Genomic DNA, 14,010 nt, shown 5'->3' on the forward strand with positions numbered 1-14,010 from the left:
ACTGTCCTGGGGTAGGGAATGGCCAAAAAAATCCAAACGCGGCAAATTTTTCAGGAAGGAAATTTGAAGTTGTAAGTTTAGCTGAATCTTAAAAAAAAATGAAAAGGACATTGATCCACGCAAAACATCAGGAATTATTAGACGCATGCAAATCCAATCTACACAAACGTATCACCTCACACCAGTCAGAATGACCATCAGCAAAACGTCAACAAACAATAGATGTTGAAGAAGTTGTGGAGAATAGCGTAACCTCTCGGTCTAAGTGGGATGTAAACTGGTAACAGCCAATAATAGGAACAGAATGGCAGTGCGTTGAAAGGTAAAAATTGAGTCCCCATATGATCCGGAAGGCCCACTATTGGGCCTGTCACCTGTGAAAGCCAGAATCAAAAAGACACAGGATGGAACATCGTGTATTGCAGCAGTATTTACAATAGCCAAGACATGGAAGCAACAAAAATGTCCATCATCAGATGAATGGACGAAAAAGTGGTCCATGTACACAATGCAATATTAGACACAGAAAAGAATGAAACAATGCCGTTTGCAGCACCATAGACGAGGCTACAGACAATCACACACCTTGAAGTAAGTCAGAAAGCGAGAGACACATATCCTATGATATCACGTATAGGTCTTATGTAAAAATTGATAGGAATGAACCTATTTCCACAGAGAAGGACACTCACGTGTTCAGAAAACAAGCTTGTGCTTAACCAAACGGAAAGGTGTGAGGAATGTATAACGGAGGATATTGGGTTTAACAGACATATGCTAATACTTATAAAATATATAATCATCAGACATACCGAATACCAAGAGAGGTCTACACAACATTCTGTAATAATCTCTACGGAACAGGATCCAAACATGAAAAGATATATGAATCAATGAAAGACATTCTGTACACCTAGAACAAACACAACATTGCAATCAAATTTGCTCTGAGAAAAATGAAAATTAAACTGAGAATATCAACAACAAATAAGTAGACATAGTTTCTGGGGGTTTGTCCTGGCACATTCCACTCTACTTTACAACCTACAAACAGGACTTCCAGGAAGGCTGTGTTGCCCTAGTAACCAGAGTTGGGAATATAGAAATGCTGCCCCCTTGTGGCCGTTTCCTGCAACAGCAGCTTTAAATGCAGAACTAATGGTCATGTGATATTCACAATTACTACAGGGCTGTAAAGGACACCTGCCCTCAAAAAATGTCCTGGTGCAGGTAATGGCCACAGGAATTCAGGGAACATGGCAAATTTTTCAAGGAAACAATTTGAAGAGGTGAGTTTCTCTGTTTTACTTAAAAAAAAAACGTAGATGAAAGCTCAATATCGGGAATTATTAGACGCATGCAAATCCAACCTACAAGAAGGTATCACCACCCAACACTCAAAATGCCATCAGTAAAAAGTCTACAAACAATAAATTCTGAAGGGGTTTTAGAGAACTGTGTACCCTCTAGTTGCTGGTGGCATGTAAACTGGTAACAGCCAGTAGTGAGAACAGAATGGAGGTGCGTTGAAAGGGAAAAATTTGAACCACCATATGATCTAGCAGGCCCACTGCTGGGCCTAATCCCTGAGAAGACCAGAATCCAAAAGACACAGGCTGGCAATCCTGCACTGCATCAATATTTAGCATTGCCAAGACTTGGAAGTAACCAAAATGTCCATCCACAGATGAATGCACAAAGAAGAAGTGGTCCATGTACACAATGCAATATTCGCCATGGAAAAGGATGAAACACTGCTCTTTGCAGCACCATAGATGAGCCTAGAGATAATCACAGAACATGAGGTAAGTCGGAAAGCAGCCGACAAATAACCTGTGATATCACTCCTAGCTGTTACCTAACAACTGACACGTATGAACATATTTCCACAGAGAAAGACTCTCACAGACTTAGAAAACAAACTATGGTTATCTAAAAGGAAAGGTGGGAGGAATGGACACATTAAGATTAGGGTTACCGTACGTATACAAATACATATTAAACACACGTATCAAAAAGACCGACCATATACCAAGGGAGGTCTACTGAACGCGCTGTAATAATTTACACGGGGGCTTGCCTGGTGGCACCGTGGTTAAGAATCCACCTGCCAATGCAGGGGACACAGGTTCGATCCCTGGTTCGGGAAGGTCCCACATGCAGCAGAGCAACTAAGCCCGTGCACCACAACTAATGAGCCTACGCTCTGGAGCCCATGAGCCATAACTACTGAGCCCATGCACCACAACTACTGAAGCCCACACGCCTAGAGCCCGTGCTCCGCAACAAGAGAAGCCACTGCAGTGAGAAGCCGGTGCACCGCAACGGAGAGTAGCCCCCGCTCACCGCAACTGGAGAAAGCCCACATGCAGCAACGAAGATCCAACTCAGCCAAAAATAAGTAAATAAATAAAATAAATTTATTTAAAAAAATAATAGTAATTTACATGGGAAGAGGATCTGTACATGAGTAGATATATATAATGTTCAATTGAACCTGATTGTGCACACCCAGAACAAACACTATTCTGCTCATTACCCCAATTTAAAAAATTAAAACCACGAACAACAATTAATGAGACATAAAGTTATTGGGGTTTTCCCTGGCACATCCCATTCTAATTTACAACCTAGGAACACAACTTTCAGGAAGGCTCTGCTGCCCTAGTAACCAGACTTGGGAATGGAGAAATGCTGCCGCCTTGTGGCCGTTTCCCACAACAGCAGCTTTAAACACAGGGCTAAGGGTCACTTGAGATTCACAGTAATTGTAGGGCCGTAAATGACACGTGTCCTCAAAAAATGTCCTGGGGTAGGTAATGGCCAAGAAAGTTCACAACACGGAAAATTTTTCAAGAAAACAATTTGAAGAGGTAAGTGTTACTCACTCGGTTGTTCTAAAAAAAGAAGAACATGGATAAAAGCTCAATATCAGGAATTATTGGTTGGATGCAAATCCAAACTACAAAAAGATTTCACCACCCAATATTCAAAATGCCATCCGTACAAAGTCTACAAACAATGCATGCTGACGGGTTGGGGGAGAAATGCATACCCACTATGCTGTTGGTTGGATGTAAACTGGTAACAGCTAATCATGAGAACAGAACGGAGCTGCGTTTAAAAGGTAAAAATTGAGCTACCATATCATGCGGCCGATCCCCTAATGGGCCTATACCCTAAGAAGACCAGAATGGGAAAGGCACAGACAGGCAAACATGCACTGCAGCAATATTTACAATAGCCAAGCCATGCAAGCAAGCAAAATGTCCATCAACAGACAAATGGACAAAGAAGAAGTGGTGTACGTACCGAATGGAATAGTAGCCTCGGGAAAAAAATGAACAATGCCGTTTTCAGGACTACACATGAGCCTAGAAATAATCATAGTACGTTAAGTAAGTCAAAAAGGAATGACAAATATCCTATGATATCATTTATACGTGTTATCCATCCTAAGATTGCTCCCAATGAACATATTTCCACAGAAAAACACACTCACAGACTGATAAAACAAACTAATGGTTAACCAAAATGAAAGGTGGGAGGATGGATAAATTAGGATTATGGGGGTAGCATACATATACTAATGTATGTTAAATGTATATAAACATATAACATATAAACTATATGAATTATATAATCACCAATACATATAAAATATATCATGACAAAACACCTACCAAATACCAAGGGAGGTCTACTCAACATTCTGTAATAACATACATGGTAACAGGATCCGAAGATGAACAGACATATGTATGAATCACTGACCAGATTCTGTACAGCCAGACAATCACAACACTCTAATCAAATTTCCTCCGATAAGAAATATAAATTAAATTTAAAAAACGAACATAAGTAAGGAGACATAAACTTCTGGGGGCTTGTCCCAGCACATTCCACTCTAATTTACAACCGAGGAACACGACGTCCAGGAAGACTCTGTTGCCCTAGTAACAAGAGTTGAGAACGTAACAATGCTGCCGCCTTGTGGCTGTTTCCCACAACAGCAGCTTTAAACACAGTGCTAATGGTCGCTTAATAGTCACGAGGACTGCGGGGCTGTAAATGATACCTGCCCTCAAAAAATGTCCTGGGGTAGGGAATAGGCAAGAAATTTCAACACATGACAAAGTTTTCAAGAAGTCAATATGAGAGGGAAGTTGTACTCACTCTTTAAAAAAAAAGGAAAAGAAAAAAAAAGACATGCCTAAAGCTCAGTATAAGGAATTATTAGCTGCATGCAAATCCCACGTCCACAAAGGTTTCAGCTCACACCAGTCAAATGACCATCAGCAAAAAGTCTACAAACTATAAATGCTGAAGAGGTTTTAGGGAACTGTGTACCTTCTAGCTGCTGAGGGGGTGTAAAGTGCTAACAGCACTAATGAAAACTGAATGCAGCTGCTTTAAAAGGTAAAAATTGAGCTACCGTATGATGCGGCAGGGCACCTTCTGGGCCTATAACCTAAGACCACCAGAATCGGAAAGACAGAGGCAGGCAAATGTGCACTGCAGCAATATTGAAAGAGCCAAGACATGGAAGCAAAAAAAAGCTCCATAAACAGATGAATGGACAAAGAAGAAGTGGTATATGTACAGAATGGAATATTAGCCACGAAAAAAAATAAAAGAATGGCATATGCAGCACCACGGATGAGCCTAGAGATAATCACACAACGTGAAGTAAGTCAGATTGCGAAAGACAAATGTTCTACGATATCACTTATGTTATCTGAAAATTCATAAAAATGAACATATTTCCATAGGGAAAGACGATCTCAGATGGAGAAGACAAACTTATGGTTAAGCCAAAGAAAAGGTGTGAGGAATGGACAAATTAGGATATTGGGGTTAACAAACATATACTAATACATATAAAATATATCATCCCCAAAGACCTATGGAATACCAAGAGTGGTCTATTCAACACTCTACAATAACCTACATGGAAAAGGACACAAAGATCAATAGATATATGTATATGTGTACATGAACAAGATTCTGTGCAGCTAGAACAAAAGACATTTTAAAATCCAATTTGCTCTGATAAAAATGAAAACTTAAAGACACAAACAAGAATTAAGGAGGCTAAAACTTATGGGGGTTTGTCCTGACACATTCCACTCTAATCTGCAACCTAAAAGCACAACTTGCAGCAAGGTTCTGTTTCCCTAGCAAGCAGAGTTGCCAACGTAGAAATGCTGCCACCTTAAGGCCGTTTCCTCAAACAGCAGCTTTAAATCCACTGCTAATGGTCACTAATATTCACAAGGACTGCAGGGCTGTAAATGACTCATGCCCTCAAAAACTGTCCTGGGGTAGGGAATGGCCAAAAAAATCCAAACGCGGCAAATTTTTCAGGAAGGAAATTTGAAGTTGTAAGTTTAGCTGAATCTTAAAAAAAAATGAAAAGGACATTGATCCACGCAAAACATCAGGAATTATTAGACGCATGCAAATCCAATCTACACAAACGTATCACCTCACACCAGTCAGAATGACCATCAGCAAAACGTCAACAAACAATAGATGTTGAAGAAGTTGTGGAGAATAGCGTAACCTCTCGGTCTAAGTGGGATGTAAACTGGTAACAGCCAATAATAGGAACAGAATGGCAGTGCGTTGAAAGGTAAAAATTGAGTCCCCATATGATCCGGAAGGCCCACTATTGGGCCTGTCACCTGTGAAAGCCAGAATCAAAAAGACACAGGATGGAACATCGTGTATTGCAGCAGTATTTACAATAGCCAAGACATGGAAGCAACAAAAATGTCCATCATCAGATGAATGGACGAAAAAGTGGTCCATGTACACAATGCAATATTAGACACAGAAAAGAATGAAACAATGCCGTTTGCAGCACCATAGACGAGGCTACAGACAATCACACACCTTGAAGTAAGTCAGAAAGCGAGAGACACATATCCTATGATATCACGTATAGGTCTTATGTAAAAATTGATAGGAATGAACCTATTTCCACAGAGAAGGACACTCACGTGTTCAGAAAACAAGCTTGTGCTTAACCAAACGGAAAGGTGTGAGGAATGTATAACGGAGGATATTGGGTTTAACAGACATATGCTAATACTTATAAAATATATAATCATCAGACATACCGAATACCAAGAGAGGTCTACACAACATTCTGTAATAATCTCTACGGAACAGGATCCAAACATGAAAAGATATATGAATCAATGAAAGACATTCTGTACACCTAGAACAAACACAACATTGCAATCAAATTTGCTCTGAGAAAAATGAAAATTAAACTGAGAATATCAACAACAAATAAGTAGACATAGTTTCTGGGGGTTTGTCCTGGCACATTCCACTCTACTTTACAACCTACAAACAGGACTTCCAGGAAGGCTGTGTTGCCCTAGTAACCAGAGTTGGGAATATAGAAATGCTGCCCCCTTGTGGCCGTTTCCTGCAACAGCAGCTTTAAATGCAGAACTAATGGTCATGTGATATTCACAATTACTACAGGGCTGTAAAGGACACCTGCCCTCAAAAAATGTCCTGGTGCAGGTAATGGCCACAGGAATTCAGGGAACATGGCAAATTTTTCAAGGAAACAATTTGAAGAGGTGAGTTTCTCTGTTTTACTTAAAAAAAAAACGTAGATGAAAGCTCAATATCGGGAATTATTAGACGCATGCAAATCCAACCTACAAGAAGGTATCACCACCCAACACTCAAAATGCCATCAGTAAAAAGTCTACAAACAATAAATTCTGAAGGGGTTTTAGAGAACTGTGTACCCTCTAGTTGCTGGTGGCATGTAAACTGGTAACAGCCAGTAGTGAGAACAGAATGGAGGTGCGTTGAAAGGGAAAAATTTGAACCACCATATGATCTAGCAGGCCCACTGCTGGGCCTAATCCCTGAGAAGACCAGAATCCAAAAGACACAGGCTGGCAATCCTGCACTGCATCAATATTTAGCATTGCCAAGACTTGGAAGTAACCAAAATGTCCATCCACAGATGAATGCACAAAGAAGAAGTGGTCCATGTACACAATGCAATATTCGCCATGGAAAAGGATGAAACACTGCTCTTTGCAGCACCATAGATGAGCCTAGAGATAATCACAGAACATGAGGTAAGTCGGAAAGCAGCCGACAAATAACCTGTGATATCACTCCTAGCTGTTACCTAACAACTGACACGTATGAACATATTTCCACAGAGAAAGACTCTCACAGACTTAGAAAACAAACTATGGTTATCTAAAAGGAAAGGTGGGAGGAATGGACACATTAAGATTAGGGTTACCGTACGTATACAAATACATATTAAACACACGTATCAAAAAGACCGACCATATACCAAGGGAGGTCTACTGAACGCGCTGTAATAATTTACACGGGGGCTTGCCTGGTGGCACCGTGGTTAAGAATCCACCTGCCAATGCAGGGGACACAGGTTCGATCCCTGGTTCGGGAAGGTCCCACATGCAGCAGAGCAACTAAGCCCGTGCACCACAACTAATGAGCCTACGCTCTGGAGCCCATGAGCCATAACTACTGAGCCCATGCACCACAACTACTGAAGCCCACACGCCTAGAGCCCGTGCTCCGCAACAAGAGAAGCCACTGCAGTGAGAAGCCGGTGCACCGCAACGGAGAGTAGCCCCCGCTCACCGCAACTGGAGAAAGCCCACATGCAGCAACGAAGATCCAACTCAGCCAAAAATAAGTAAATAAATAAAATAAATTTATTTAAACAAATAATAGTAATTTACATGGGAAGAGGATCTGTACATGAGTAGATATATATAATGTTCAATTGAACCTGATTGTGCACACCCAGAACAAACACTATTCTGCTCATTACCCCAATTTAAAAAATTAAAACCACGAACAACAATTAATGAGACATAAAGTTATTGGGGTTTTCCCTGGCACATCCCATTCTAATTTACAACCTAGGAACACAACTTTCAGGAAGGCTCTGCTGCCCTAGTAACCAGACTTGGGAATGGAGAAATGCTGCCGCCTTGTGGCCGTTTCCCACAACAGCAGCTTTAAACACAGGGCTAAGGGTCACTTGAGATTCACAGTAATTGTAGGGCCGTAAATGACACGTGTCCTCAAAACATGTCCTGGGGTAGGTAATGGCCAAGAAAGTTCACAACACGGAAAATTTTTCAAGAAAACAATTTGAAGAGGTAAGTGTTACTCACTCGGTTGTTTTAAAAAAAGAAGAACATGGATAAAAGCTCAATATCAGGAATTATTGGTTGGATGCAAATCCAAACTACAAAAAGATTTCACCACCCAATATTCAAAATGCCATCCGTAAAAAGTCTACAAACAATGCATGCTGACGGGTTGGGGGAGAAATGCATACCCACTATGCTGTTGGTTGGATGTAAACTGGTAACAGCTAATCATGAGAACAGAACGGAGCTGCGTTTAAAAGGTAAAAATTGAGCTACCATATCATGCGGCCGATCCCCTAATGGGCCTATACCCTAAGAAGACCAGAATGGGAAAGGCACAGACAGGCAAACATGCACTGCAGCAATATTTACAATAGCCAAGCCATGAGAGCAAGCAAAATGTCCATCAACAGATAAATGGACAAAGAAGAAGTGGTGTACGTACCGAATGGAATAGTAGCCTCGGGAAAAAAATGAACAATGCCGTTTTCAGGACTACACATGAGCCTAGAAATAATCATAGTACGTTAAGTAAGTCAAAAAGGAATGACAAATATCCTATGATATCATTTATACGTGTTATCCATCCTAAGATTGCTCCCAATGAACATATTTCCACAGAAAAACACACTCACAGACTGATAAAACAAACTAATGGTTAACCAAAATGAAAGGTGGGAGGATGGATAAATTAGGATTATGGGGGTAGCATACATATACTAATGTATGTTAAATGTATATAAACATATAACATATAAACTATATGAATTATATAATCACCAATACATATAAAATATATCATGACAAAACACCTACCAAATACCAAGGGAGGTCTACTCAACATTCTGTAATAACATACATGGTAACAGGATCCGAAGATGAACAGACATATGTATGAATCACTGACCAGATTCTGTACAGCCAGACAATCACAACACTCTAATCAAATTTCCTCCGATAAGAAATATAAATTAAATTTAAAAAACGAACATAAGTAAGGAGACATAAACTTCTGGGGGCTTGTCCCAGCACATTCCACTCTAATTTACAACCGAGGAACACGACGTCCAGGAAGACTCTGTTGCCCTAGTAACAAGAGTTGAGAACGTAACAATGCTGCCGCCTTGTGGCTGTTTCCCACAACAGCAGCTTTAAACACAGTGCTAATGGTCGCTTAATAGTCACGAGGACTGCGGGGCTGTAAATGATACCTGCCCTCAAAAAATGTCCTGGGGTAGGGAATAGGCAAGAAATTTCAACACATGACAAAGTTTTCAAGAAGTCAATATGAGAGGGAAGTTGTACTCACTCTTTAAAAAAAAAGGAAAAGAAAAAAAAAGACATGCCTAAAGCTCAGTATAAGGAATTATTAGCTGCATGCAAATCCCACGTCCACAAAGGTTTCAGCTCACACCAGTCAAATGACCATCAGCAAAAAGTCTACAAACTATAAATGCTGAAGAGGTTTTAGGGAACTGTGTACCTTCTAGCTGCTGAGGGGGTGTAAAGTGCTAACAGCACTAATGAAAACTGAATGCAGCTGCTTTAAAAGGTAAAAATTGAGCTACCGTATGATGCGGCAGGGCACCTTCTGGGCCTATAACCTAAGACCACCAGAATCGGAAAGACAGAGGCAGGCAAATGTGCACTGCAGCAATATTGAAAGAGCCAAGACATGGAAGCAAAAAAAAGCTCCATAAACAGATGAATGGACAAAGAAGAAGTGGTATATGTACAGAATGGAATATTAGCCACGAAAAAAAATAAAAGAATGGCATATGCAGCACCACGGATGAGCCTAGAGATAATCACACAACGTGAAGTAAGTCAGATTGCGAAAGACAAATGTTCTACGATATCACTTATGTTATCTGAAAATTCATAAAAATGAACATATTTCCATAGGGAAAGACGATCTCAGATGGAGAAGACAAACTTATGGTTAAGCCAAAGAAAAGGTGTGAGGAATGGACAAATTAGGATATTGGGGTTAACAAACATATACTAATACATATAAAATATATCATCCCCAAAGACCTATGGAATACCAAGAGTGGTCTATTCAACACTCTACAATAACCTACATGGAAAAGGACACAAAGATCAATAGATATATGTATATGTGTACATGAACAAGATTCTGTGCAGCTAGAACAAAAGACATTTTAAAATCCAATTTGCTCTGATAAAAATGAAAACTTAAAGACACAAACAAGAATTAAGGAGGCTAAAACTTATGGGGGTTTGTCCTGACACATTCCACTCTAATCTGCAACCTAAAAGCACAACTTGCAGCAAGGTTCTGTTTCCCTAGCAAGCAGAGTTGCCAACGTAGAAATGCTGCCACCTTAAGGCCGTTTCCTCAAACAGCAGCTTTAAATCCACTGCTAATGGTCACTAATATTCACAAGGACTGCAGGGCTGTAAATGACTCATGCCCTCAAAAACTGTCCTGGGGTAGGGAATGGCCAAAAAAATCCAAACGCGGCAAATTTTTCAGGAAGGAAATTTGAAGTTGTAAGTTTAGCTGAATCTTAAAAAAAAAAGAAAAGGACATTGATCCACGCAAAACATCAGGAATTATTAGACGCATGCAAATCCAATCTACACAAACGTATCACCTCACACCAGTCAGAATGACCATCAGCAAAACGTCAACAAACAATAGATGTTGAAGAAGTTGTGGAGAATAGCGTAACCTCTCGGTCTAAGTGGGATGTAAACTGGTAACCGCCAATAATAGGAACAGAATGGCAGTGCGTTGAAAGGTAAAAATTGAGTCCCCATATGATCCGGAAGGCCCACTATTGGGCCTGTCACCTGTGAAAGCCAGAATCAAAAAGACACAGGATGGAACATCGTGTATTGCAGCAGTATTTACAATAGCCAAGACATGGAAGCAACAAAAATGTCCATCATCAGATGAATGGACGAAAAAGTGGTCCATGTACACAATGCAATATTAGACACAGAAAAGAATGAAACAATGCCGTTTGCAGCACCATAGACGAGGCTACAGACAATCACACACCTTGAAGTAAGTCAGAAAGCGAGAGACACATATCCTATGATATCACGTATAGGTCTTATGTAAAAATTGATAGGAATGAACCTATTTCCACAGAGAAGGACACTCACGTGTTCAGAAAACAAGCTTGTGCTTAACCAAACGGAAAGGTGTGAGGAATGTATAACGGAGGATATTGGGTTTAACAGACATATGCTAATACTTATAAAATATATAATCATCAGACATACCGAATACCAAGAGAGGTCTACACAACATTCTGTAATAATCTCTACGGAACAGGATCCAAACATGAAAAGATATATGAATCAATGAAAGACATTCTGTACACCTAGAACAAACACAACATTGCAATCAAATTTGCTCTGAGAAAAATGAAAATTAAACTGAGAATATCAACAACAAATAAGTAGACATAGTTTCTGGGGGTTTGTCCTGGCACATTCCACTCTACTTTACAACCTACAAACAGGACTTCCAGGAAGGCTGTGTTGCCCTAGTAACCAGAGTTGGGAATATAGAAATGCTGCCCCCTTGTGGCCGTTTCCTGCAACAGCAGCTTTAAATGCAGAACTAATGGTCATGTGATATTCACAATTACTACAGGGCTGTAAAGGACACCTGCCCTCAAAAAATGTCCTGGTGCAGGTAATGGCCACAGGAATTCAGGGAACATGGCAAATTTTTCAAGGAAACAATTTGAAGAGGTGAGTTTCTCTGTTTTACTTAAAAAAAAACGTAGATGAAAGCTCAATATCGGGAATTATTAGACGCATGCAAATCCAACCTACAAGAAGGTATCACCACCCAACACTCAAAATGCCATCAGTAAAAAGTCTACAAACAATAAATTCTGAAGGGGTTTTAGAGAACTGTGTACCCTCTAGTTGCTGGTGGCATGTAAACTGGTAACAGCCAGTAGTGAGAACAGAATGGAGGTGCGTTGAAAGGGAAAAATTTGAACCACCATATGATCTAGTAGGCCCACTGCTGGGCCTAATCCCTGAGAAGACCAGAATCCAAAAGACACAGGCTGGCAATCCTGCACTGCATCAATATTTAGCATTGCCAAGACTTGGAAGTAACCAAAATGTCCATCCACAGATGAATGCACAAAGAAGAAGTGGTCCATGTACACAATGCAATATTCGCCATGGAAAAGGATGAAACACTGCTCTTTGCAGCACCATAGATGAGCCTAGAGATAATCACAGAACATGAGGTAAGTCGGAAAGCAGCCGACAAATAACCTGTGATATCACTCCTAGCTGTTACCTAACAACTGACACGTATGAACATATTTCCACAGAGAAAGACTCTCACAGACTTAGAAAACAAACTATGGTTATCTAAAAGGAAAGGTGGGAGGAATGGACACATTAAGATTAGGGTTACCGTACGTATACAAATACATATTAAACACACGTATCAAAAAGACCGACCATATACCAAGGGAGGTCTACTGAACGCTCTGTAATAATTTACACGGGGGCTTGCCTGGTGGCACCGTGGTTAAGAATCCACCTGCCAATGCAGGGGACACAGGTTCGATCCCTGGTTCGGGAAGGTCCCACATGCAGCAGAGCAACTAAGCCCGTGCACCACAACTAATGAGCCTACGCTCTGGAGCCCATGAGCCATAACTACTGAGCCCATGCACCACAACTACTGAAGCCCACACGCCTAGAGCCCGTGCTCCGCAACAAGAGAAGCCACTGCAGTGAGAAGCCGGTGCACCGCAACGGAGAGTAGCCCCCGCTCACCGCAACTGGAGAAAGCCCACATGCAGCAACGAAGATCCAACTCAGCCAAAAATAAATAAATAAATAAAATAAATTTATTTAAAAAAATAATAGTAATTTACATGGGAAGAGGATCTGTACATGAGTAGATATATATAATGTTCAATTGAACCTGATTGTGCACACCCAGAACAAACACTATTCTGCTCATTACCCCAATTTAAAAAATTAAAACCACGAACAACAATTAATGAGACATAAAGTTATTGGGGTTTTCCCTGGCACATCCCATTCTAATTTACAACCTAGGAACACAACTTTCAGGAAGGCTCTGCTGCCCTAGTAACCAGACTTGGGAATGGAGAAATGCTGCCGCCTTGTGGCCGTTTCCCACAACAGCAGCTTTAAACACAGGGCTAAGGGTCACTTGAGATTCACAGTAATTGTAGGGCCGTAAATGACACGTGTCCTCAAAACATGTCCTGGGGTAGGTAATGGCCAAGAAAGTTCACAACACGGAAAATTTTTCAAGAAAACAATTTGAAGAGGTAAGTGTTACTCACTCGGTTGTTCTAAAAAAAGAAGAACATGGATAAAAGCTCAATATCAGGAATTATTGGTTGGATGCAAATCCAAACTACAAAAAGATTTCACCACCCAATATTCAAAATGCCATCCGTAAAAAGTCTACAAACAATGCATGCTGACGGGTTGGGGGAGAAATGCATACCCACTATGCTGTTGGTTGGATGTAAACTGGTAACAGCTAATCATGAGAACAGAACGGAGCTGCGTTTAAAAGGTAAAAATTGAGCTACCATATCATGCGGCCGATCCCCTAATGGGCCTATACCCTAAGAAGACCAGAATGGGAAAGGCACAGACAGGCAAACATGCACTGCAGCAATATTTACAATAGCCAAGCCATGCAAGCAAACAAAATGTCCATCAACAGATAAATGGACAAAGAAGAAGTGGTGTACGTACCGAATGGAATAGTAGCTTCGGGAAAAAAATGAACAATGCCGTTTTCAGGACTACACATGAGCCTAGAAATAAT

The sequence above is a fragment of the Eubalaena glacialis genome, chromosome 7, assembly GCF_028564815.1.
Source record: "Eubalaena glacialis isolate mEubGla1 chromosome 7, mEubGla1.1.hap2.+ XY, whole genome shotgun sequence".
Classification (NCBI taxonomy): Eukaryota; Metazoa; Chordata; class Mammalia; order Artiodactyla; family Balaenidae; genus Eubalaena; species Eubalaena glacialis.